The sequence below is a fragment of the Odocoileus virginianus genome, chromosome 20, assembly GCF_023699985.2.
Source record: "Odocoileus virginianus isolate 20LAN1187 ecotype Illinois chromosome 20, Ovbor_1.2, whole genome shotgun sequence".
NCBI lineage: Eukaryota > Metazoa > Chordata > Mammalia > Artiodactyla > Cervidae > Odocoileus > Odocoileus virginianus.
Genome location: NC_069693.1, coordinates 15,230,702 through 15,253,607, shown reverse-complemented (window position 1 = coordinate 15,253,607; position 22,906 = coordinate 15,230,702). Strand labels below are relative to the sequence as shown.

At 45.7% G+C, this 22,906-nt stretch overlaps 2 long non-coding RNA genes across 2 annotated transcripts; both read right to left on the bottom strand.

Moving 5' to 3' along the window:
* On the bottom strand, window positions 1-4,251 carry LOC139030006 (uncharacterized). The gene is made up of 2 exons (XR_011482347.1): window positions 2,762-4,251; window positions 1-266 (listed from the first exon to the last, which is right to left on the bottom strand). It is a non-coding gene; the product is annotated as an uncharacterized lncRNA (long non-coding RNA).
* A 6,402-nt stretch (window positions 4,252-10,653) lies between these two features.
* On the bottom strand, window positions 10,654-12,009 carry LOC110123679 (uncharacterized). Its single transcript, XR_002309570.1, has 3 exons — window positions 11,926-12,009; window positions 11,327-11,584; window positions 10,654-10,952 (listed from the first exon to the last, which is right to left on the bottom strand). It is a non-coding gene; the product is annotated as an uncharacterized lncRNA (long non-coding RNA).
* Window positions 12,010-22,906: the final 10,897 nt, after the last annotated feature.

Genomic DNA, 22,906 nt, shown 5'->3' with positions numbered 1-22,906 from the left:
TAAGTGTTAGAAGTATTTTAGAAGTTTGTATCCAAGTGGGCCCAAGATAGGAACACACTATCCTGAGTTTGCAGTCCCAGGAGGGTAATCATGCCAATCAGGAACAGTAGAGTTATTTGTAGCGGCTCCAAACTGAATCTGTGGTTGCTGATGGAAGACGAGTCAGGTCTTTAATGGTTCCTCCAGGTTAGGATGAGCAGTCCAAGGTGCCTTTTCCTCTGCTGCTGGCGTGTGGTGAATCTAGAGAGTAATACCTGCAAATGTAACTGCAGTGGGTGTGGTTAGTACAATTGTATATGGCCCTTTCGGGGGAGTAGGGGGTGGACAGTGTCTGTCGCTTCCAATCCTTTACCCATACTAAATCTCCTGGTGAGTATGGGTGTACAGTAGTGTCTAGAGAAAATGGAATTTTTTTTTAACATAAGAGGTGATGTCATGGATCACCTTTCCCAACTGTTCCAACAGCCACAACACCTCCAACCCTCCTCTTTGTAATAAATTTCTCTTTACTTCCCAAATAAGTGGGTGAGGTCTCCTGAACATTATCTCATAGGAGGAATACCCATGCCCGGGGGGTCATTCTGATCCTCATTAACACTAATGGCATCACATCCATCCAAGACGGGGCACCAGTTTCTTGCACCCATTTTGCCAAAGTTACCCTGATGGTCCAGTTCATTCTCTCAACCATTCTTGAGCTTTGTGACCTATACACTGTATGTAGTTTCCATTTAACATTTACTGCTTTGCAGACCAGTTGGAGTAATTCAGCCACAAATGCGGGCCCATTACCTGATTCTATACTCAGAGGGAACCCAAACCTAGGAATAATGTCTCTCAGCAAGAATCAGGCCACTTCCTTCGCTTTTTCAGTCTTGGTGGGGTAAGCTTCTACCCATCCTGTAAAAGCATATACCATTACCAGCAAATATTTGTAGCCTCCAGCAAATATTTGTAGCCTCAGCATGGCTTTACCTCAGTGAAGTCCACTTCTAGATGTTCAAATGGAGCTGTCCCCTTTAATTGTATTCCAGGAGACACAGTCCCCTTGGGAGATGGATTATTCTTGGCACAGGTTACAAGTTGGGTGGCTTGCATCTGCCCACAAGGCTATTAGACATGGTATGACAAAATAGCGAGCTAAAATCTCACAAGTCTTTGTTTTCCCTAAATGAGTGGACTGATGGAAGTCTGTAACCAGTTGAAATGCCGACCTAGAAGGGACAAAGAGCCTCCCATCTGAGAGTTCCCACCTCCATCCTCCTGTAGTGTTCCTTGCTCAGTTCATGCCCAGGTGGTTTCTTTTCCTTGTCATAGACTGGGGCCACTTAGGCGGTTAGTAGGCCAGACACCACAGGCGTCCCCATAAGTCTGGTTGCTACATTGTCCTGGGTGGCTGCTTGCTTTGCCGTTTGGTTAGCCAGACAGCTCCCTTTTGCCTGAGGTGGGTCCGACCACTGGTGGCCCCTACTGCCACTGTAGAGGGTTCCCACGCTGCTTCCAACAACAGCAGAGTTTTCTCTTTATTTTTTTATCTCTTTGTCAGTTACAGTTACTAGCCCCCTTTCCTTATATATGGAGACCAGCTGGTAGTAAAGAACAGTGGGGCCAGGATGAGTGTGCCTGTCTGACCCCACTTGCAGTGCTGCCTGGACTTTCCTAAGAAGCATCTGCAAAACCTCTCTCTCGAGGTTTCTTTGTAGACCTCAACCACATCTGAACACTCAGCTGTTCCTTTTTCCCTTCCTCTAAACTGGGGAGGGTGGGTATAATGCTGGCGCAGTCGCTCCCATCACACTTGGTGGTGCAGTAGGAGAGAAAGGAGCCTCCTCCACCAGGGGACGTGGTGGGGGGGCGGGGGTGGAATCTCCCTCTTTTCTCACTTCTTCCTCCTTCTCTGGGAGTCCCTGTCATGTTCCCCAGTATGGGGGAGGAAGTAGGGGCTCCTCTTCCTCTGGATCATGAATTTTTTTTTCTTTTCTTTTTCAGGTTCTCTTGCCTCTGCTAGCAAAATCTTGCTTTCTCCTTTTTCAAGGTAACATACCCGGGCCCAAGGCGGTGGGTTTTGTGCAATTAGTAGCCATGAGTCAATGTACAGAAACTGATCCGGGTGGCCTGGCTGCCCAGTTACCAAAGCATACAGCACGAACTTTGTCCAATTTTAGTGTTCCCTCTGAGGACCATCCTACCCCAAAGGATGGCCAGTCTACCTCACAAAAGGCTTTAAGCTTGTTTGGGGTTAACTTTATGCCAATGTCTCCTCCAAAACCCTTTTTCAAGTTTTTAATCATGCATCCAAGAACGGTCGGCTTGGATTCTCCACTACCCATTCCGCTTTCACTTTCCTTCTACAATACCTCTCGGGCTCCTCTTGCTCTCTTGGCAGCCAGCCAGATCCAGTCAGTTAAGGCTTCCACGTATTCTTCTTTGCACAAGTCTGATCCTTGCTAAATCCAAGACCATTTATCACTGCTTGGTGCAGCCAAACGTGCATGCAAAGCCACAGTTCCCAATCCGACCCCAAGCAATGCTCGGGAGGTCCCTGAGTCCCTAAGGATGGAAGAGTGTCGCGGCAAAGGGGACAGTCCCTTGGAAACTAAAAGCTATGTTGACAAACAATCAGTACAGGCCTAGTTAACAGAGTACCACTTATTTCAGTAAACAGTTTCCCACTGAGCCTAGGAGGACACAGCCACCGCAGACTCACCCAGCCCCAAGGGGCTGATCAGGCCCCTTCTTCCACTATTACAGCGGGACGTACCTGTGCACTTCCCTCCTGTGGTCCACAGTCTTGTGAAGTCCGCCTGTAAGGACGAGTCGATAAAACAAGAGCCGATCCACAGGCAGAGGCTCAATGGGCCTGTCTCTCCAAGGGCTTCCTGGCCATTGCACCAGAAATGTGGAATCCAGAGTTACAAAACACACCTCGAAGGACACTCAAGACAGTGGAGTACAGTCTATTACGCCAGAGAGTCCAAGGAGAACCAGTTTTTACACCGCCCAGTGGATATAAAGCTGGGCCTTTCAGAAACATCAGGGTCCTTGTTGGGAACTGATTCCCAACAAGGAATGGAATGGTCACTTTAGCCCAGTGATGCTAAAACAAACATACAACAGAGTTACATGGAGGACTTACTGAAACAGGTAACTGACTGTCCAGAATTGCTGATTCGGTAGGTCTGGGGCAGGGCTCAAGAATGTGCATTTCTGGGACTTCCGTGGTGGTCCAGTGGCTAAGACTCCATGCTCCCAATTCAGGGGGCCTGGGTTCAATCCCTGATCAGGAAACTAGATCCTATACGCTGCAACTAAGAGTTTGAATGCTGCAACTAAGGATCCCAAATGCTGCAACTAAGGCCTGGTGCAGCCAAAAAAGTAAATTAAAAGAAAAACCTTTTAAAAAGAATGTGTATTTCTGACAAGTTCCCAGGTGAAGTTGCTGCTGCAGGAGAGGGACCAGGCTTTGAGAACCACTGCTTTAAATGATGACTTACTCTCTGTACCCCTCTAACCCTCTGGTCACGTCTGTAACCCTTTTTGTGTACCTCATATTCCCCATCCTGTAACTCTGTCCTCATCCTGCTACACTCCTCTCCCTGATCCAGTAAAAACCTTCCTGTCTAGCTTAACACCTCCCATAACCTACCCTCCTCCTATAACCTCTCCCTGTCCCCTAGAACTCCATTTCTGCTCCCCATACCCCTTTCCTAAACCCCTATAATCCCCTCCCACAACTCCTTCTCTGTCTATACTCTCCCTGCCTCTATAAACCCTTCAATTTCTTCATCTAAATCCCTCCCTGTTTCCCCTCAAACCCTTTCTCAAGACCCCATAACCTCCTGGATCCTTTCCTAACCCTCTCCCTGTCCCATGAGAACCTCCTTATCCCATGTAACCCTCTCCTTGACCCCTATAATCTTCTCGTTGTCTCTCACAACTTTTTCTTGTTCCTTTCTAACTTCCAACCTCTTCCCACACAAATTACTTCCTTTCCCCACAAGAAAAACTTTCCTATGAATTTACAGTTCCCTCCTGGACACCCAGACACCCATCATCCCCCTGTCTATCCCATACTAGCTCTGGCTGTCCTCTTTTGACCCCTTCCTGATGCCCTCAAACTCCCCACTATTTGTGGATCATCATCCACAAACCCAGTTAAAGCCACAACTGACCGACTGCCCAGCCTAGCCCTGGGGCTGCCCTGGAGAGCTGAGTCACAGGGGCGTGGCCTCTGTTGGTTACCACTTCATTGTGATTGGCTGCCCTGATACGGAGGAGGTGGGGGAGGGTCAGATGATGGTGTCTCAAAAGAGTTTAGACCCAGATTCTGGTTGGTTCAGTGTTTAAGGAGGCATTACTTAGGCACTCCCCACCCCTGTTCTCTGCCTTGTCCCCTTCATTGATTCAATGAATAAAGAGGTAGAGTTTCAACTATTTGCCTTTTTGTTGTTGTTCCCAGTTTGAGCTCCTGATTGACTCAATGAATGAACCTCAAGTACAGGGTACTAAATTCTGGATTGATTCATTGTTAGGCTCCATAAGTGCAAAGGGCAGGGTGTAATGTTGCTGTTTTTAGAATGAAAATATCGGAAGCCTAGGGTGCACCAGGCAGCGCTCTGCTCTCGAGGGCCAAGTGACAACCAAGAAAGGCAAAGCCACGGCCGTCCCAGAGTTCATAGACCTTGCAGGAGATGGAGAGATGGAGAGGGAAAACCTAAATAAAGAAGCCAAATGATTTCAGAGATGACCAAGGGCTACGGGGAATAACTAAGACACAAGGGCGAGGAACCCAGGAGGGTGACATGAGGGCAGATGGGTAGTGAGGAGGTCAAGGAAGGCCTGCCTGGAAGAGGACATCCAAGCTGAGACCATGGATGAAGGGCCAGCCATGAGAAGATCGGGGGGAAAGAGTTCCAGGCAGGGGGAATGGCAAGTGCAAAGTCTTGAAGTGAGAAAGAGATTTGTGTGTTCCAGAAACAGAAACAGGGGCAGTGTGGGTAGAGTTTGGAGAGGCAGAAAGAGAGTAGCAGGCCAAGGCTGAGCCTGAATACCTGGGTGAGGGATTTGGGTTTGATCCCAAGAGCCATGGGAACATGGAGGGTTCAATCCAGGGAGGGATAGAATCTGGTTTAGCTTGTGGAGTTTCTCCAGCTACCCTGAGCTGAATAGAGAGTGGAAAGCAGAAGGTTTTTGTTTTGCCTGAAGACTGTCTGGCAGTTTTATTCTTAGGGAGAACGGCACAGTGCCCTGAGCCCTGAATCCCTTGAACATGGTGGGACTTGGCGATGGAGGAAAGGAGTATCTGGCAGAGAGAATAAGCCAGGAAACATCAGCCAGGAATAGCCATGTGGGATCTGAGAGTGTCTGTCTCCTAAGATGAGGACTCAGTGATGCATTCCTCATCTTAGGTTGTCACCCTCCCAGTCCCTGGCAGCATGGACGCTGAAAGGTGCAGGTAGGACTGGTGTAGGCAGAAATCATGTTTCCAAAGAGCGCTTCTCACCTTCTACCAGAGAAATCATCAACACAGATTGATAAGAATGAGCGTCCCCAGGATTTCCCTGATGGTCCAATGTATAAGAATCGAGGGGACACGGATTTGATCCCTAGTCTGGGAAGATTCCACATGCCACAGAGCAACTAAGCCCATGGGCCACAACAACCGAAGCCCATGTGCCTACGGCCCATGTGCCACAACAAGGGAAACCACTGCAGTGAGAAAGCCTTTGCATCGCAATGAAGAGCAGCCCACACTCACTGCAGCTAGAGAAAGCCCGAGCACAGCACCGAAGAGCCAGTGCAAGCAAAAAGAAAGAAAGAGAACACTCATCCATGGCTGAGAGTCCCTTGGCTGGTGTGTTTCTTGCCAGGTGGAGCCCATGACTGGTGGTCATGTGTCTCTTAGCCAGTGGGCTACATCCCAGGGAGGCCATTGCTCCCACTGCTCCGTCTCACTAACGGTTTAATGTGCAACCCTGACCAGAGCCATTCTTTGGTGGGGTTTCAGCAAGTGAGAGTGAACTGCAAGCGCTGTGCCACCTGCCGCTCTCTCCAGGGGCTCACCCAACTTCTGAAATTCCTTTGAATTAACATTCTAGAGTTTTCTTTGTCCACAAAACCAGATATAAGCGTAGGGCTAGGAGAAAAGCTGGAAATAGAGCTAGGTACTTGTGCCTGCAACCTGCCTACGGTAAAAGATTAATAAAAAGAAATGTCAATCAAGTAGAGTTAGGATGCCAGAAGGGGGCACTCTGGTACCTTGCATCAACAGCAGAGTACTACAGGAAGAAGAAAGATTCCCCTCCTCTTACCTGGGGGTTTCCTTGGTGACTTGGATGGTAAAGAATCTGCCTCCAAAGCAGGAGACTGGGGTTTGATGCCTGGGTTGGGAAGATCCCGTGAAGAAGGGAATGACTACCCGCTCCAGGGTTCTTGGCTGGAGAATCCCATGGACAGAGGAGCCTGGCAGGCTACAGTCCATGGGGTCACAAAGAGTCAGGCATGACTGAGTGATTAACAATTGCTGGAGAAAGATCTGGCAGTCTACTTGTTTCAAGACAACACTACTGCGTGCTTATTCTGTAAAAGAATCAGTTTTCTTCTCTGTTACTTGCAACCAATGACTACAGATGGATTCCTGCGTTCTTACCAAAATTTGCTGGCAGTAGTCTTTTTAATTTTGGTTTCAGTTTGAATTTCCCTAATGACAAAGGATATTAATCACCTTGCACATGCTGTGGCCGTGTGGAAATTACATTTTGTGAAATGCATGTTCATGATTTTTTTGCTCATTAAAAAAGCTGAACTGCTTGTTTTTTCTTATTGCAATTTTTTTTTTTCAATTTGTAACAACTTTTCACCTTCTTAGTGGTGTCTTCACAAGCAGAAGTATTAAATTTTAATAAAATCCAACTGTCATTTTTATTATTGTGCTTAGGTTTTTTTCAGTCTTATATAATAAATCTTTGTCTACCTATGCAAAGATTATAAAAAATACTCTCCTGTGCTTTCTCATAGAAGCTTTATATTAAGTTTTAGCTTTCACATCTAGGTCTGTGGTCATCCTGAATTAATTTTGTAGCTAGCACAGTTCTCGTGTACAACTCTTTTATGACTCCAGCCAACTGTAACCTGCCAGGATGCTCTGTCCATGGGATTTCCTAGGCAAGAATACTGGCATGGGTTGCCATTTCCTCCTCCAGGGGGTCTTCCCAACCCAGGGATCGAGCCCATGCTTCCTGCATTGGCAGGCGGGTTCTTTACCACTGAGCCACCAGCAAAGCCCCCTCAGATGGTCCCCTCAGAGCTACTGAGAGACTGTTTCCTGGGATATAGTTCTCAGTAAGTTCCCTGAATAAAACCTAAATTCACAGCTCTTACGCATTTTTCTTTAAGTCTTAACAAACGTCTCTATAAAAACCCCAAAGGATGATTCAGAGAGCTTCCGGGCTGGCGAACATGTGAAGGTGCTAAGAGGGTGTTTCCCCTAAAGAGAACATGGAAGCTCTGTGACCTTTCCCCAGACCTTGCACTGTGCATCTTTTCCATCTGATTGTTCCTGAGTTACATCCTTTTATAATAAACTGGTAATCTACTAAGATCTACTGAAAAAGATCTTAATAACCCAGATAACCACAATGGTGTGATCACTCACCTAGAGCCAGGCATCCTGGAATGTGAAGTCAAGTGGGCCTTAGGAAGCATCAGTATGAACAAAGCTAGTGAAGGTGATGGAATTCCAGTTGAACTTTTGCAAATCCTCAAAAAATGATGCTGTGAAAGTGCTGCACTCAATATGCCAGCAAATTTGGAAAAGTCAGCAGTGGCCACAGGACTGGAAAAGTCAGTTTTCATTCCAATCTCTAAGAAACGCAATGCCAAAGAATGTTCAAACTATCGCACAATTGCACTCATTTCACACACTAGCAAAGTAATGCTCAAAATTCTCCAAGCCAGGCTAAAACAGTACATGAACTGAGAACTTGCAGATGTTCAAGCTGGATTTAGAAAAGGCAGAGGAACCAGAGAGCAAATTGCCAACATCCGTTGGATCATAGAAAAAGCAAGAGAGTTCAAGAAAAACATCTATTTCTGCTTTATTGAGTACACCAAAATTTTTGACTGTGTAGATCACAACAAACTGTGGAAAATTCTTCAAGAGATGAGAATACCAGACCACCTTACCTACCTCCTGAGAAATCTGTATGCAGGTCAAGAAGCAACATTTAGAACTGGACATGGGACAATGGACTGGTTCCAAATTGGGAAAGAAGTACATCAAGGCTGATTATTGTCATCCTGCTTATTTAACTTATACGCAGAGTATATCACACAAAATGCTGGGCTGGATGAAGCACAAGCTGGAATCAAGATTGCCAGGGGAAATATCAATAACCTCAGATATGCAGATGACACCACCCTTATGGCAGAAAATGAAGAGGAACTAAAGAGCCTCTTGATGAAAGTGAAAGAGGAGAGTGAAAAGGCTGGCTTTAAATTCAACATTCAGAAAACTAGTATCATGACATCTGGTCCCGTCACTTCATGGCAAATAGATGGGGAATCAATGGAAATAGTGACAGACTTTCTTTTCTTGGACTCCAAAATCACTGCAGATGGTGACTTCAGTCATGAAATTAAAAGACACTTGCTCCTTGGAAGAAAAGCTCTGACCAACCTAGACAGCCTATTAAAAAGCAGAGACATTACTTTGCCAACAAAGGTCCATCTAGTCAAAGCTAGGGTTTTTCCAGTAGTCATGTATGGATGTGAGAGTTGGACCTTAATGAAAGCTGAGTGCCAAAGAATTGATGCTCTTGAACTATGGTATTGGAGAAGAATCTTGAGAGTTCCTTGGACAACAAGGAGATCAAACCAGTCAATCCTAAAGGAAATCAGTCCTGAATATTCATTGGAAGGACATGCTGAAGTTGAAGCTCCAATACTTTGGCCACATGATGGGAAGAACTGACTCATTTGAAAAGACCCTGATGTGGGAAAGATTGAAGGCAAGAGGAGAAGAGGATGACGTAGGATGAGATGGTTGGATGGTATCACCGACTCTATAGACATTGAATTTGAGCAAGCTCTGGGAGTTGGTGATGGACAGGGAAGCCTGGTGTACTGCAGTCCATGGGGTCACAAAGAGTTGGACACAACTGAGTGACTGAACTGAACTGAACTGTATCTACTAAGTAAGTTGTTTCTCTGAATTCTATGAGCCACTCTAATTAATCAGTCCTGAGGAGGAGATTGTAAGAACCTCTGATTTACAACCAGTCAGTTAGACATACAGGTAACAACCCAGACTGGGGACTGGTGTCTGAAGTCTCAGGAAAAGGTTGTGGAAAACCTCAATCTGTACCTGGGTGGTCAGGCTTGTGACTGACATCTGAAGTGGTTGGGGAAAGTGGGAGGTGCCTTGTAGGACAGAGCCCTCAAACTGTGGAATTTGATGCTAGCACCAAGCAGTGTCAGAATTGAGTTTAATTGTAGGACATCCTGGAGAAGGAAATGACATCCCACTCCAGTACTCTTGCATAGAAAATTCCATGGACAGAGAAGCCTGGTGGGCTATGATCCATGGGGTCCCAAAAAGTTGGACACAACTGAGTGACTGACATGCACATAGGACATCCAGCTAGTGTCTGAGGGTAGTTTATTAAGTGTGGGGATCACCCCTCCAAAATTGGAGCTGGCAACAGAGCCTATTCAGAGATATTTTACATTCGATTTAGACATGGGACTCTTTTAAAAACAGAATCCAGAGTCGTGTTCTCCCTGTTTAATGCCTATAATAGCTTCACTTCACATTTAAAACCCAACCTTCTTCCTGTGACCTTCCAGCCTCTCTGTGACCTGCCTCCTGCCCACCCTCTGAACTTATTCTGCATCACTCCCATTGCTCCACCCCAATCCCACTAGTCTTCTTTATCTTCTGGGGACAAGCCAGGCTCCTTCCTGCCCTGGGGACTTTGCACTTGCTGTTCTGCTTAGAACTCTCTTCCAGAACTTTCTAAGGCTCTCCCCTCCTCTCACTTCAGACCACAACTCAGGTATCAGCTCTCCAGTCAGGGTTTTCCTTAGCCACTCTGTCATAAGTCCCTCTTCCTACTCTCCCAATTTTTTTCTTCTTCATAATGTTAACACTACCTAGAACTGTGCTGTCCAGGACAGTGGCCATTAACCATATGTGGCAAATTTAATTTAAATTAATTATAATTAAGTTACATTAAACATTGAGCTCCTTAGTTGCACTTAGCCTCATTTCAAGTGCTCAACAGTCACCTGTGACTGGTAGGTACCATATTAGACAGAGTGGATTAGTGGATTACAAAGCATTTCTTCTCATTGCCAAATGTTCTGTTAGACAGAGTGGACCCAGACCCATCTTCTTGCTTTACATTTTACCCTTTTTTCTGTGTCCTCTCAAAATAGAGCAAGTTCTATGGAGGTAGATCCCTCATCTCTTGAATCAGCACTGAATCACCAAGGCCTAAAACTGCCTGGCACAGTAGAGTGGTTGCCCAATAAATGATTTGCATATTCACCGAATGTGTAAATAAGCCCATGGAACTCTGACATGGACATGCAGGGGCATGAGAACATGTGTGCACATACACATACATACAGAAGATGAAAGGAAAGCAGAAACTTCCTCATAAACTTTATTGCTCTCAAAAATCCAATAGTGGGGAACTTCCCCCCAGTATAGGTAGGTTACTGATGTTCAAGCTCAAAGGCTCCAAGAGGACCCATGAGGTACAGTTCATAACTTTCTGAGGAGCTGAGCTCTCAGGATGATCTCATTCTCACTGTTTCATGACTCTGACAACAATGGAGGAAATAATGAGAGTGGAACCCACCAGGATGCTTGAGAGGCTGAAGCCCAAGGCCAGTCTGGAATTTCTCTGGGCTTTCCTCTGGTCCCCAAGGATGTTGGCTTCACGGGTCTGTAGGGATGAAGGCAAGCTGGTGGCAGTGTTTCCAAGGACAAGGAGACAAGGGAAGGGCATCCCTGGGGAGAGGCGAGGTGTGAAAGACCAGTAACAGTGGTGCGGGGGTGGAAAGTGCAGGGGTCAGCCCCTCAGTGGAAAAAGGAAGAAAGCAGGGAGCCAGGATGAGGGTGTGGGTCTGGGCAGAACACAGGAGTGGGGAGCAGAGAGGGGACTCCTAGGGAGGAACAAGGGCAGCTACATGGTGAAGCAGGAGTAAATACCCCAGGAGGAAGAAAGGGGGATTGTTAGAGAGGAGCAGGAAGGTAGGGTGGGACAGAGAAGGCAGATCTAGGGGCAACAGGAGTTGGTGGTAGCTGGATTGTGCCCACCTTGAAGGAGAACAAGAGGGCTGGGATTGCCAGCAGAATGAAGAAGAAGAAGGAAGCAATGGAGAGAAACAAATAATCATTCTCCGGGGGATTCAGGGGCACCAGGACGACTGGCTGCATCGGGTAGACCTTCTGCATCGGATAGACCTGCTGCAGTGGGATAACCTGCACTGGAGCAATCTTGGACTTTCGGTCCTTGGGGTTAGTCTCAGTAGCCATGGACCTTGGCCAGAGGAGGAGACGCTGAGCAGGTGCAATCTGTAGATGAGGGAAATGGGACCCAGAGAGGGGATATCTTAGTTCCCAGGAAATGAGGACTGTCCGAACCAATCCCTCCACCTAGAAAGGCACTGAAAACAAGACACTGCCCCAAACTAGAGGACAGCACACCAAACCAGAACCCACCATACCATATATGTGCCTATGTAACAGTTTCGATGGCCTATAGCACGATTCAACCCTCCTCTATCCTCTGATAACTCCTCTGTACCCTGCCCCATTACCCACTCCGTATCTCCCTCTAACTACTTTCCTCCGCTTAACTCTCCCAACATCCTCCACATATACACACTTAAATTTTCTGATAACCCATCACAAACCTAGTTAAGGTGTCAAGGACTTCCCTTCACCTCTCAGTCCCGGAGGCAGTCTCGGGGATTTGAGTTACTGGGCGTGGTTTCCCTGCTGACCACCGCTGCATTATGATTGGCTGCTACCGTATAGTAGTGCCGGTGCTGCCCAGCCAATCCCCTTTCTTCTTGCCTTAATTGATTCGGTGAAAAACTGGACTAGGCACTCGCCCTTTACGTTGTCGTTCCCAAATTGAATTCCTGATTGATTCAACATACTGTGTGTGGGTCTTACTTTCAGATTGAATCTGGGTGCAAAAGGCCGATAGATACGACTACGAGGAGCCTACTGAACACTAGACTTAGGCTGGGCACTGAGGACCGTGTAGTAACTAAAGCAGACGAGACCATGGCTTTCCTGGAATTTACAGTCGCTGGGAGAGAAGGGGAAAAAACACCCAAACAAATAGATGAAACGATTTAATGGAGGATTAAGACCTACGAGGAATAACTAGAACGAGGAGGGAGAGGGACCCCCAGGGCCCACAAGGGACTGCACGGTGGGGTTGAATAGGCAGAAAACGTCCCTCTGAGAAGTAACATCTAAGCTGAGACCTGAAGTACAAGAAGAGCCATTCCCTAGAATATTTGGAGGAAAGAGTTTCAGGCAGGGGAAACAGCAAGTATTAATACAAAGGTCCTGGGGTGGGAAGGAGGTTGGTAAGAACAGGAACAGAAACAAGGGCCATGTAGTCAGACTCAGTGATAGATAAGATGCATAAACAGCACACACAACTGCGCATATCCAAACACACACACAGTCTGCAAGCCAGCAAGTCCTCCTTAGAGTTTTTCACTTTGACGGCTTCCTTTGAATTAATAGCCTTGTGTGTGGCGCTGGTGCAAGAAAGTGAACTGCCTGCACTCATCCCCTTGAACAGAGGCCGAATGATCGAAGGATGCCTCTGTTGCCAAGGTTCCTTGGCTTGGAGATTCTTTGGTTGAGTGCTTCTCTTGGCTTTTCCAGGCCATTAGAAAATAAAGCTGAGAAAATTGTAAGATGATAACCCTCATGGTTCCATATTCAGCAGAGTGACCCATATTGAAAAGGTCTCATCTGTGACCCACTTGTTCTTGTTAGCTTTCCTGGTCTGTGATGATGGAAGGGAAATGTGCCTTCATGATGTTTGCTCTGGGAGAACTTTGGGGATGGGACCAAAGCCATGGCTGAGAGTGACAGCCTTCCAGTGACAGCCCATAATGCCATAGGATGGAAGAGATGCAGAGGGTGGGGGTTGTCCGTAGAGCATGACACAGGAGAGTGGCAAGAGCTCAGAGAATGATCAGCCTTGACAGAGAAAGCCAGAGATGGAAACTCCAGGGAAAGAATTGAACCTAAACAGTGGTTTTTAAAGCATGGTCCTCTGACCAGCAGAGCCAACATCACCTGGAAATCTCATTTAAAAACAAATTCTTGCCCACCCCAGACTTTCTGAGTATGAAACCCAGTGGTGCCTGAAATCTGTTTTAATACACCTCCATGCAATTCCAATGCAAGCTAAAGTTTGAGAAGCACCAGACTATAGGAATGAATAAGAAAGGATGCACGTGCCAAGGACCCTCTAAATGCTTCACTTTGAGCTCCGGACTTTGTCTTTAGGAGGTTCTTTGGGTTCTGGAAGTACAGAGGCTCTTCAGCTTAGGGTTTTATGTCCAAAAACAGTGGGAAAGAATAACAAAATAGTTTCACCTAAATCAAAGAAAGACATTGAGTCTTCAAGTTGAAAGTACTTACTAGGAATCATTTATAGACAAGCACACATAAATCAAGACATATTGCCACCCAAATCCTCAGTGCCAAGGACATGGGTAGAATTTTACAGGCTTGTAGACTGAACAAATAAGATTTTATTCTAAGTACTGTGGGAACCTGTCATGGGGCTATACATTTTTGAGGTTCTTTGGATACCCTAAGCAGAATGGACAGTGGGACACAGTAGGTTCCTGATCTTCTTATGGGTACAGAGTCTGGAGACCTTGTGCCTGGAAAGAGAAAGAAGAAAAGCCCAGATTGTGTGGGCTCTCAGCATGTCTTGAGATATTTCTGAAACAGACAAGGTCTTGGGAATGTCAGGAGAGAACAAGCTATGCTTGACTACAAAATTGTGTGTGTGTGTGTGTGTGAGAGAGAGAGAGAGAGAGAGAGAGAGATGTTGATGGGCTCCCTGTGCCTCCTGGGAAGTTATTGACCCTTGTTGCCTGGTAGGGTGGCCACTGGAGGTGGGGGCTGAGTAGGGCAGTGTTAGGAATCAGACTGACCTCCATAGCTCCTTGCCTTCACAGTTCCAGACAACGTCACATGTCATCAAAACTGAGTCCACATGCAGTCTTGCAAATGTACAATCAAAGCCAAGCACAGTCACAAACTCGCCTACATGAAAAACACATGCATTTTTCTCTCTCACACACAAACCTATTCCACAAACCAGCAGGTCCTTCTTAGAATTTCTAAAGTTTTCAATATTTCTTCCACAATAAAATCCCCATTGAAAGGAGCTAGAAGGAATAAAAGCAGTTAAATCCACTCCTTTTGGTGATCCCCTTTGGGTGAGCAGTGGATATGATTGGCTCAACAGTCTATCATTGGTGGGAATCTTGCCTGGAGGGTCTCTCCGCTTGAGAGTCCTTTGCCTGTGGGGTCTGTTGCCTGAGCTGTTCTTTGTCTATAAAGTTTCTTGGTTGGAGGGTCCCTATCTGATGTTCCCCTTGGCTTTGCCAGATCAGCAGAGAAAGATGAAAATATATATATGATGAGGAGGAAGTTTCTCCAGATTCCATATATTCTCTGCCAGTTGCCTCACACAGAAAAATGTTCAACTCTAGCCCAGTTATTCTTCCTGTTATTTTTCAGTCGGTGGTGATGGAAGAGTGATGTGATTTTTTTAAAGTCAAATGCAGGGTAGTGGGGGTGAGGGTCTTTGAAGACTACAGTAGGGACAACAACCCCCACCCTCAAATTCCTAAGATTAGAAGAGAAGACTTGCAGGGAGTAGAGACTTTAGAAAAGGATTTGGGGTGTGGATTTGGGGTATATGTGGGGGGCAAGGTCTTGGGCAATGACAAGTCTTGAAAGAGATACAGACTGTCCAGAACTCTCTCAAAAAGTCTTGATTGAATAAATTTCACAAGGACCCTCAAATTCTCTCCTTTAAAATATGGAACAACATCCAGCCCTTCTTGAATTTTAACTGCTGATTGATACTCCTTGGCAGGGCTCTCTCTCAGCATATTTCCTATTGGTGATTGGCTGCAGACTATAGAAGATGGGTCTTGAATGTATCCCCTCCACCCTGCCTAGAGCACATGGTTGGGGAGGTGTCAGTGGAGCAATGGAGGGAGTAGAGAGAACCCTAGAGGGAGTGGCAGAAGAAGAGGTGAGAGGGGGTACTTAGAGACTAGTGGCCAGTGTCCCTGAGGAAGGGAGCGGTGCTTCAGGAAAGGGCATGGCCATCAGCCATTAGAAGAATCTCCTCGGCTTTGCTCTAAGAAGTGGGAGAGGTCAGCCAGCAGTTGACGGGGCAGTAGACGTGAAGCAGCCATCAGAATCTCCTGGAGGGCTTCTTGAGACAGTTTTCTAAGCTACATCCCCAGAGATCGATTTAGCAGGTCTGAGATAGGACCAATGAATTTGCATTTCTAACAGACCCCTAGGTGTTGTGCCTCTGGCCCTGAAATCGCAGGTTGATATTCCCGTCTGGTAGCAACCTCTTTCATTAGGTTGCCTGAGGAAGAGGAAAAAGAAGCAGGGCTCCCAATTTCTGAGGTTGGACCGAGGGAAAACGAAGGACAGGGGAGGTTCCCCCACCAACAAAGCAGCAGATTAAATACATCAAGATTCCACCTTTCATGCATGTTCAGTTGTGTCCAGCTCTTTTTAATCCCATGGACTATATAGCACACCTGGCTCCTCTATCCATGGGATTATCCTAGCAGGAACACTGGAGTGGGTGGCCATGCCCTCCTCCAGGGGATCTTCCCGACCCAGGGATCGAACCGGTGTCTCCTGTGGCTCCTGCACTGGCAGGCAGATTCTTCACCACTGAGCCACCAGGGAAGCCTGGGTAAGATTTGTTGGCAACCATTTTGCATGTTAGAGAGTTCTTGGAATGGGGGGAAGTCTGACATCCAAGTTGTTATTCAGTAGATACTACATTTTTTATGAATGCTAAATTTAACAGTTAACCTGATGATGACATTGGTTATGTTATTATGAGATTTATTTGAATTTTTATGAATTCCAAATACTCAGTCAATAATTGTGAAGCCAATTGTGTGTATTTGTGAGTCAAACTTTTTCTATGAGCATCCCTTGGACAGCAAGGTAGTCAAACCCATCAATCCTAAAGGAAATCAACTCTGAATATACATTGGAAGGGCTGATGCTGAAGCTTCAATACTTTGGCCACCTGATGTGAAGAACTGACTCATTTGAAAAGACCCTGATGCTGGGAAAGATTTAGGGTAGGAGGAGAAGGGGGCAACAGAGGATGAGATGGTTGGATGGCACTGCCGACTCAATGGACATGAGTTCGAACAAACTCCAGGAGATAGTGAACGACAGGGAAGCCTGGCATGCTTCAGTGGGGTCGCAAAGAGTCGAACATGACTGAGCAACTGAACAAGAAAGCTCATTCTGGCACTGTGTCCAAAACAGAAGAAAACATTTGCCATTCTCTTCATCATGGGTACTCAGGAGCAAAAGTTTGTTGCCTGTTGCTCCCAAGAACCTCCTATCTAGCCTGTGAAAGGAACCTGCCACCAGCAGCCTGCAAAAGAACTTGTGACTCTCCCAAGAGACCTCAGAAGTTCTCTAATTGACCATCAAATTAGTTTAGGGGCTTCCATTGAATCTGTGGAAGAGAAAAGAGTTCTTTATTAAAGAGAGAGGTCTCTAACTGATACCACTATCCTACAAAGTTTATTAGTTAAATTAAATGATTTTTTAAATTATTTAATTTATACATATATCAATAATTTTAAAATATTCAACAAATCTAAACTTGATATACAGTGCATGCATGCTGCATGCTAAATTGCTTCGCTTGTGTCTAACTCTTTGCAACGCTATGGACTATAGCCCACCAGGCTCCTCTGCCCATGGGATTCTCCAGGCAAGAATACTGGAATGGGTTGCTATTTCCTCCTCCAGGGGATCTTCTCTACCCAGGGATTTGAACCCAAGTTTATTGTCTCCTGCATTGGTTCTTTACCACTAGTGCCACCTGGGAAGAATCGAAATAAACAACTAATTTGTTGGTCCAGATAATTAGAAAATTTAATTCAGAGAAAAACAAGAAAACAACACAAGAAAAAAAAGTTATTTAAAAGGTCCAGGAGATCTAATAGATATTAGGTAAGAATTTTCAGAAAAAGAAAGGACGTTAACAAGGTAATAATAAGACATAATTTTCCCAAGCTGGACAAAATACTGCTCATGGAAAGAATTCACAAAGTTTCTGACAGAACAGTGCAAAACACACACACACACACACACACACACACACACACACACACACACTCCTAGGCTTGTTCTGGTGAAGTTCCTGAATTCTAAGAGTAAGACAAACATCCCAGGAAGTCCTAGACAGTTACTTAAATGGAGAGATAGGGAATTCCCTGGTTGTCCAATGGTTAGGATTCCACGCTTCCACTACAGAGGGCACAGGTTCAATCCTTGGTTGAGGAACTAAGATCCTGAAAGCCTTGAGATGGGGCCTAAAAAAAAAAATTTTTTTTAAGGAGAATTAGGCTGACACCAGACTTACTGCCATCACTGAACGTGGACATGAGAAAATGGCTACAGACCATTGACAGAGTGACACAAAAATATTATCCCCAGTAAGATTGTTCATGTGTTCCGAGTACAAGATCTTTTTACTTTATCCAGGATTTAAGTTAACCACTCATGTATCATACCATAGGAAGTCCTGGAACTCTAACCCAACAAAAATTAAGACATCTCAAAATATAAGACAGAAAGGGGACAGACAGTGGCGAGCAAGCTGTGTTTGTGTATGTTTTGAAAGTCGTTGTGAAAGTGTTAGTTGCTCAGTTGTGTCAGATTCTTTGCAACCCCATGGACTGTAGCCAGCAGGCTCCTCTGTCCATGGGGTTTCCCAGGCAAAAATACTGGAATAGGTTGTCATTTTCTTCTCCAGGGTATCTTCCAGACCCAGGGATCGAACCTGGGTCTTCTAGAATGGCAGGCAGAGTCTTTACCAACTGAGCCACCAGGGAATGTATAGACAGTCAAAACAAATGGGTTCATGTTGATGGTGAAACTGGAAATTTGTAACCTGTGTTCCTATTTTTTAAATCAGAGAGATATGTTCTCTGTCACTTCTCCCCTAAAACAAAAAGGGAGAGAACAACATGGATTCCAGGAACTAACAACAATAAGAAAAAGTGTGACAGCCTAGGAAGACTGAAGGCTGCCTCCAGCTGGTATGCAGTGTTTATAAGGTGCACAGGTGGCCACAGGTGGTGTGGAGCAGAAAGTGGCTGGAGGGGCCAAGGCTTAGTAAACTGAAGGAAAGGTGAGCATGTGTGTGTGTGTGATTTTTGTTTCCTAATGGTAACCTTTGATATTTTTAAAGTATTTATTTATTTATTTACTTATCTGATGCACTAGGTCTTAGTTGTGGCTCTCAAGATCATCAATCTTCATTGCTGTATGCAGGATCTTTGATTGCGGCATGCTAACTCTTAGTTGCAGCATGTGGGATCTAACTCCCTGACCAGGGATGGAACCTGGGCCCCTGCACTGGGAGTAAGGAGTCTGGGTCACTGGACCGCCAGGGATCTCAAGTTCTCTCTTCTTTTTTTTCACTTTTTGGCTGCACCATGAGGCAGGCTCAGTCTTAGTTGCCCAACCAGGGATTGAATCCACACTCCATGCAGTGGAAGCACCAGAGGGTAATCTTGGAGTTTTAAAAACAATTTATTGAAGTATGATGGGTCTACCATGACTCAAAGAATTTGCCTGCAATGCAGAATGACCCAGGTTTGATCCCGGTGTTGGGACTATCCCCTGGAGAAGGGAATGGCTACTGACTCCAGTATTCTTGCCTGGGAAATCCTGTGGACAGAGAAGCCTGGCAGGCTACCGTCCATGGGGTCATAAAGAGTCAGACATGACTGAGCGACTAACGCATCACTGAAAAGTGCACGTATCAGAAAGGTACAGCTTAGATCTTTTCCAACTGAACTCATGTGCGAAACCAGCATTCAACCTCTTAACCCCAGGCCTCCTTCCAGTCACTGCTCCCTAAACACTAATTTAGCCTGCTTTTGTACGTTCTACAGTATAAGTCTATAGGAAGCTTCTTTTTCTCCATTTCATGTCTGGGAAATTCATCCACATTGTTGTGTGTAGTTGCGGAGCAACCACCCTCTTTGCTGGGGAATACACACCCAACGTATTCTGGCATTCTACTGTTTACAGGCATGTGGGTAGTTTCCAATCTGGGTTCTTAGGAATAAAGTTGCTATGAATATTCTAGCACAAAGATCCCCAGCCTCTGAGACCTAACACCTGATGATCTGAAATGAAGCTGATGTAATAATACTAGAAATAAAGTGCACAGTAAATATAACGCACTTGAATCATTCCCAAACCAACCCCTCCCCTTGCCCAAGTTCGTGAAAAAATTGTCTTCCACGAAGCTGGCCCGCTATTCTAGCACATCTTTTGGTGAATACATGTACACATTTCTTTGGGTATAAATCTGTGGATGGAATGGCTGGGTTGTTGGAAGGATGCTTTTCAGGTCCTGCTCTCGACTTTGATGTAGTTGCCTTGAGGAAGTCATCGGCTATCCTTTTAGAAGTCGGCAGCAACGGTCCAGGCTGCTGGTGTTCATGGAAGAGTTAGGGAGTAAACCCTCACCTTTGGATATTCACTCGCTCCTCCAGCCTACTGCTTTCAAACTTCCAGAACTGAGTGATTACAATTCAGAGAGGCGGCCTCCTTCCGTGCTGCTCTTCCTGCTGGGGGGCAGAGGCGGGGGGGACAGAAACTAGGGGTAAACATGCCTAGGACTCTCTCTTGGGGCTCAGCCATCTGCTGGCTCCTGAAATTCACCTCTACTCACACAATTCAAAAACCCAGCTAATCCTCCCAGCGTTTAGAACTTAACACATATGTCCTCAGAGATGAATTATTGGAACAAGACGGACTAGGAATTGGAAATCACCATGATCAGCTCACAGAGGGGAGTTATTGACAAGTAGAATGCAGGGCGTTTGGTGTTGAAAATCTTCAGTATTAACACAAAAGCATTTTCAAGATCTAGAGGTAAGCAGAAGTGTGGTATCAAGGTGTCTGAATATGTATGCACATGGAAATGCATTAAGGTAACTGAAAGAGTTAACAACAAAATATTGTCAGCAATTACCTGGTGGCTCAGTGGTAAAGAATCCACCTTCAAATGCAGGAGACACGGGTTGTATCCCTGAGTCAGGAAGATCACCTTTAGAAGGAAATGGCAACCCAGTCCAGTATTCTTGCCTGGGAAATCCCATGGACAGAGGAACCTGGCAGGTTACAGTCCATAGGGTCCCAAAGAGTCACACATGACTGAGCAACTAAACAACAACCTAGGAGAGGGGGAAAGTGATACCAGGACCAGCCATAAAATGAGCTTCTCCTCTCCTTCAGACTCTTTTTATTACTTGATTTTTTGGGGAGAATATATTTGTGTGGAAGTTGTGCAAAAAAAAAAAAATTCCATGGGACTTCCCAGGCAGTTCAGTAGTTAAGACTCCAAGCTCCCAATGCAGGGAAGAGGGGGTGGGGGTTTGATCCCTGGATGGGAGGTTTAGATCTTGCATGCCAAGGCACTGCCACATGGCATGGCCAAAAATAAGTAAAATTAAATTTAAAAATCTCAGGTAAAGAAACAGGTTTAATGATCCAAAGGAAAAAGAGAATAAAAAATGACCTGACCGGTTTGGCCATGGGGGAATTCTGCTGAGAGCAGTTAAAGAGTTCTGGAGAGTCTGGGAACAATTCGTGAAGGGGCACATAGATAACTGAGCAAACAGAACCAACAGAGGAAGGAGGAGGAGGAAGGTGAGGAGAAGCAGGAGGAAGAGGGAGAAGAGGAGCAAAAATTGGAGGAGAAAGAGGAAGAAAAAGAAATTCTGAAAGAGTCCAAGCAGATGGGTTGCTTGGCTGCTGAGTTCAAAAATTAGTTCAGAGTATGTAATCGCCATAAGGGGCTACCCTGGCGGCTCAGGCAGTGGGTTCGATCCCTGGGTCAGGAAGATTCCTCTGGAGAAGGGAATGGCAACCCACTCCAGTATTCTTGTCTGGAGAATTCCATGGACAGAGGAGCCTGGAAGGCTACAGTCCATGGGGTCGCAAAGAGTCGGACACAACTGAGTGACTAACGCTTTCTCTTTTTTCACTTTCAATCACCATGAACCACCATGCTCAGTAATGGAGCATACTTACAAAGGCCTAATGAAATATAATCCCTATAAATTGAATAAAAATGGTAGTCCCATTCTGCAGGAAGTAGAGGGGAGAGAAAAATGTGTAGGTGTTATATTTGTGTGTTTCATCATAGTAATTCAACTGATGATGTCTCAAGATAGAAGAATAGACATTTGGGGTTTGTTCCCTGGTGGCTGAGCTGGTAAAGAATCTGCCTTCAATGTGGGAGACTTGGGTTCGATTCCTGGGGTGGGAAGATCCCCTGTAGAAGGGAATGGCTACCCACTTCAGTATTCTGGCCTGGAGAAGTCCATGAACTGCATAGTCCATGGGGTCACAAAGAGTCAGACATAACTGAACAACTTTCATTTTCACATTACATGTTGGTAAATACCAGATGAATGTCTGAGAGTGGAATGCAGGATGGGGGTAGTTAGGAAGCAGAGAAGACTGCTTGGCTTTCCAAGCCTTATAGTACAATATGTCTTTTTTGGATTTGGCTGTTCACCCTGACATAGGCCATCCTGACTTGACATGGTTCTGCAGATGAATGTTACAGCCCCAGCTTAGGCTGGTCTGGGGAACAACAGGGATGGCTGACCCTGACCATCCAGAGCCACCGACACAACAGACAAGCAGATATAATCTCCTTTCCCGGACACACCCATAACATGGAGCAGTATCCCACAAACAAGTGTGGTCTGTGCAGATACCCAGGGCCACAGAAGAAACAGAAAGAGCATTGTAACAGCTAAGGTCAAGGTTAACCATAGACTACCACTTTCATTCTCTCCTTCACTCATTATTTTCCATAAACCTTCCACAGTGAGTCTCTTGTTGGGTATGAATTTAAAGCTGTAACCCTAGATGTCTAAGCAATGTAACTCTATTTTCCTGCATTTGCACAGGTTAGGGTGGATTAAGTCGTGGAAATAGGTGGGTCATACATAACATGGAACAACATAGTAGTTTATTTTCTGCTCCCACTATGGGAGGCGGTAGGGTGGTAGTAATCTTACAGCGGTAATCTTAGGGTGGTAGTCCCTAAGATTCATGGACTGAGGCAGATGGGAGCTCTTCCATCTTTATAACATGTGACCTTCAAGTCACCAGGGGTATCATTTGCCCAATCAGCTAGAGGAGGAAGAAAAAGGCAGAGTGCCTGTGCGGGAGATGGGTTAAGGCCAGGGTTACTTGTAGCACACATCACTTGTGATCACATTCCATGAAGCCAAAGACAATCTCATGGCCACACAGGGGAACCTAGGAAATGTAACTGAGTCGTGCTACCAAGAAGAAAAGGAGATGGGCATGGAGAAAGAGTTAGCAGCCTTTCCCCTAGCTATTCAGTTTATTTCTACTGATAATTCCCATTCCCCTTGACTGTGGAAACTTAATTCCACTAAGCCTAAGGTTTCTGGGGGTGCATTTGGGGTTGTCTGTGAAACTAGGACCCTGGAAGAAACCCCTGAGTGTTGTCGATGGGATCATCCTGATCTCTATTTTCATTCA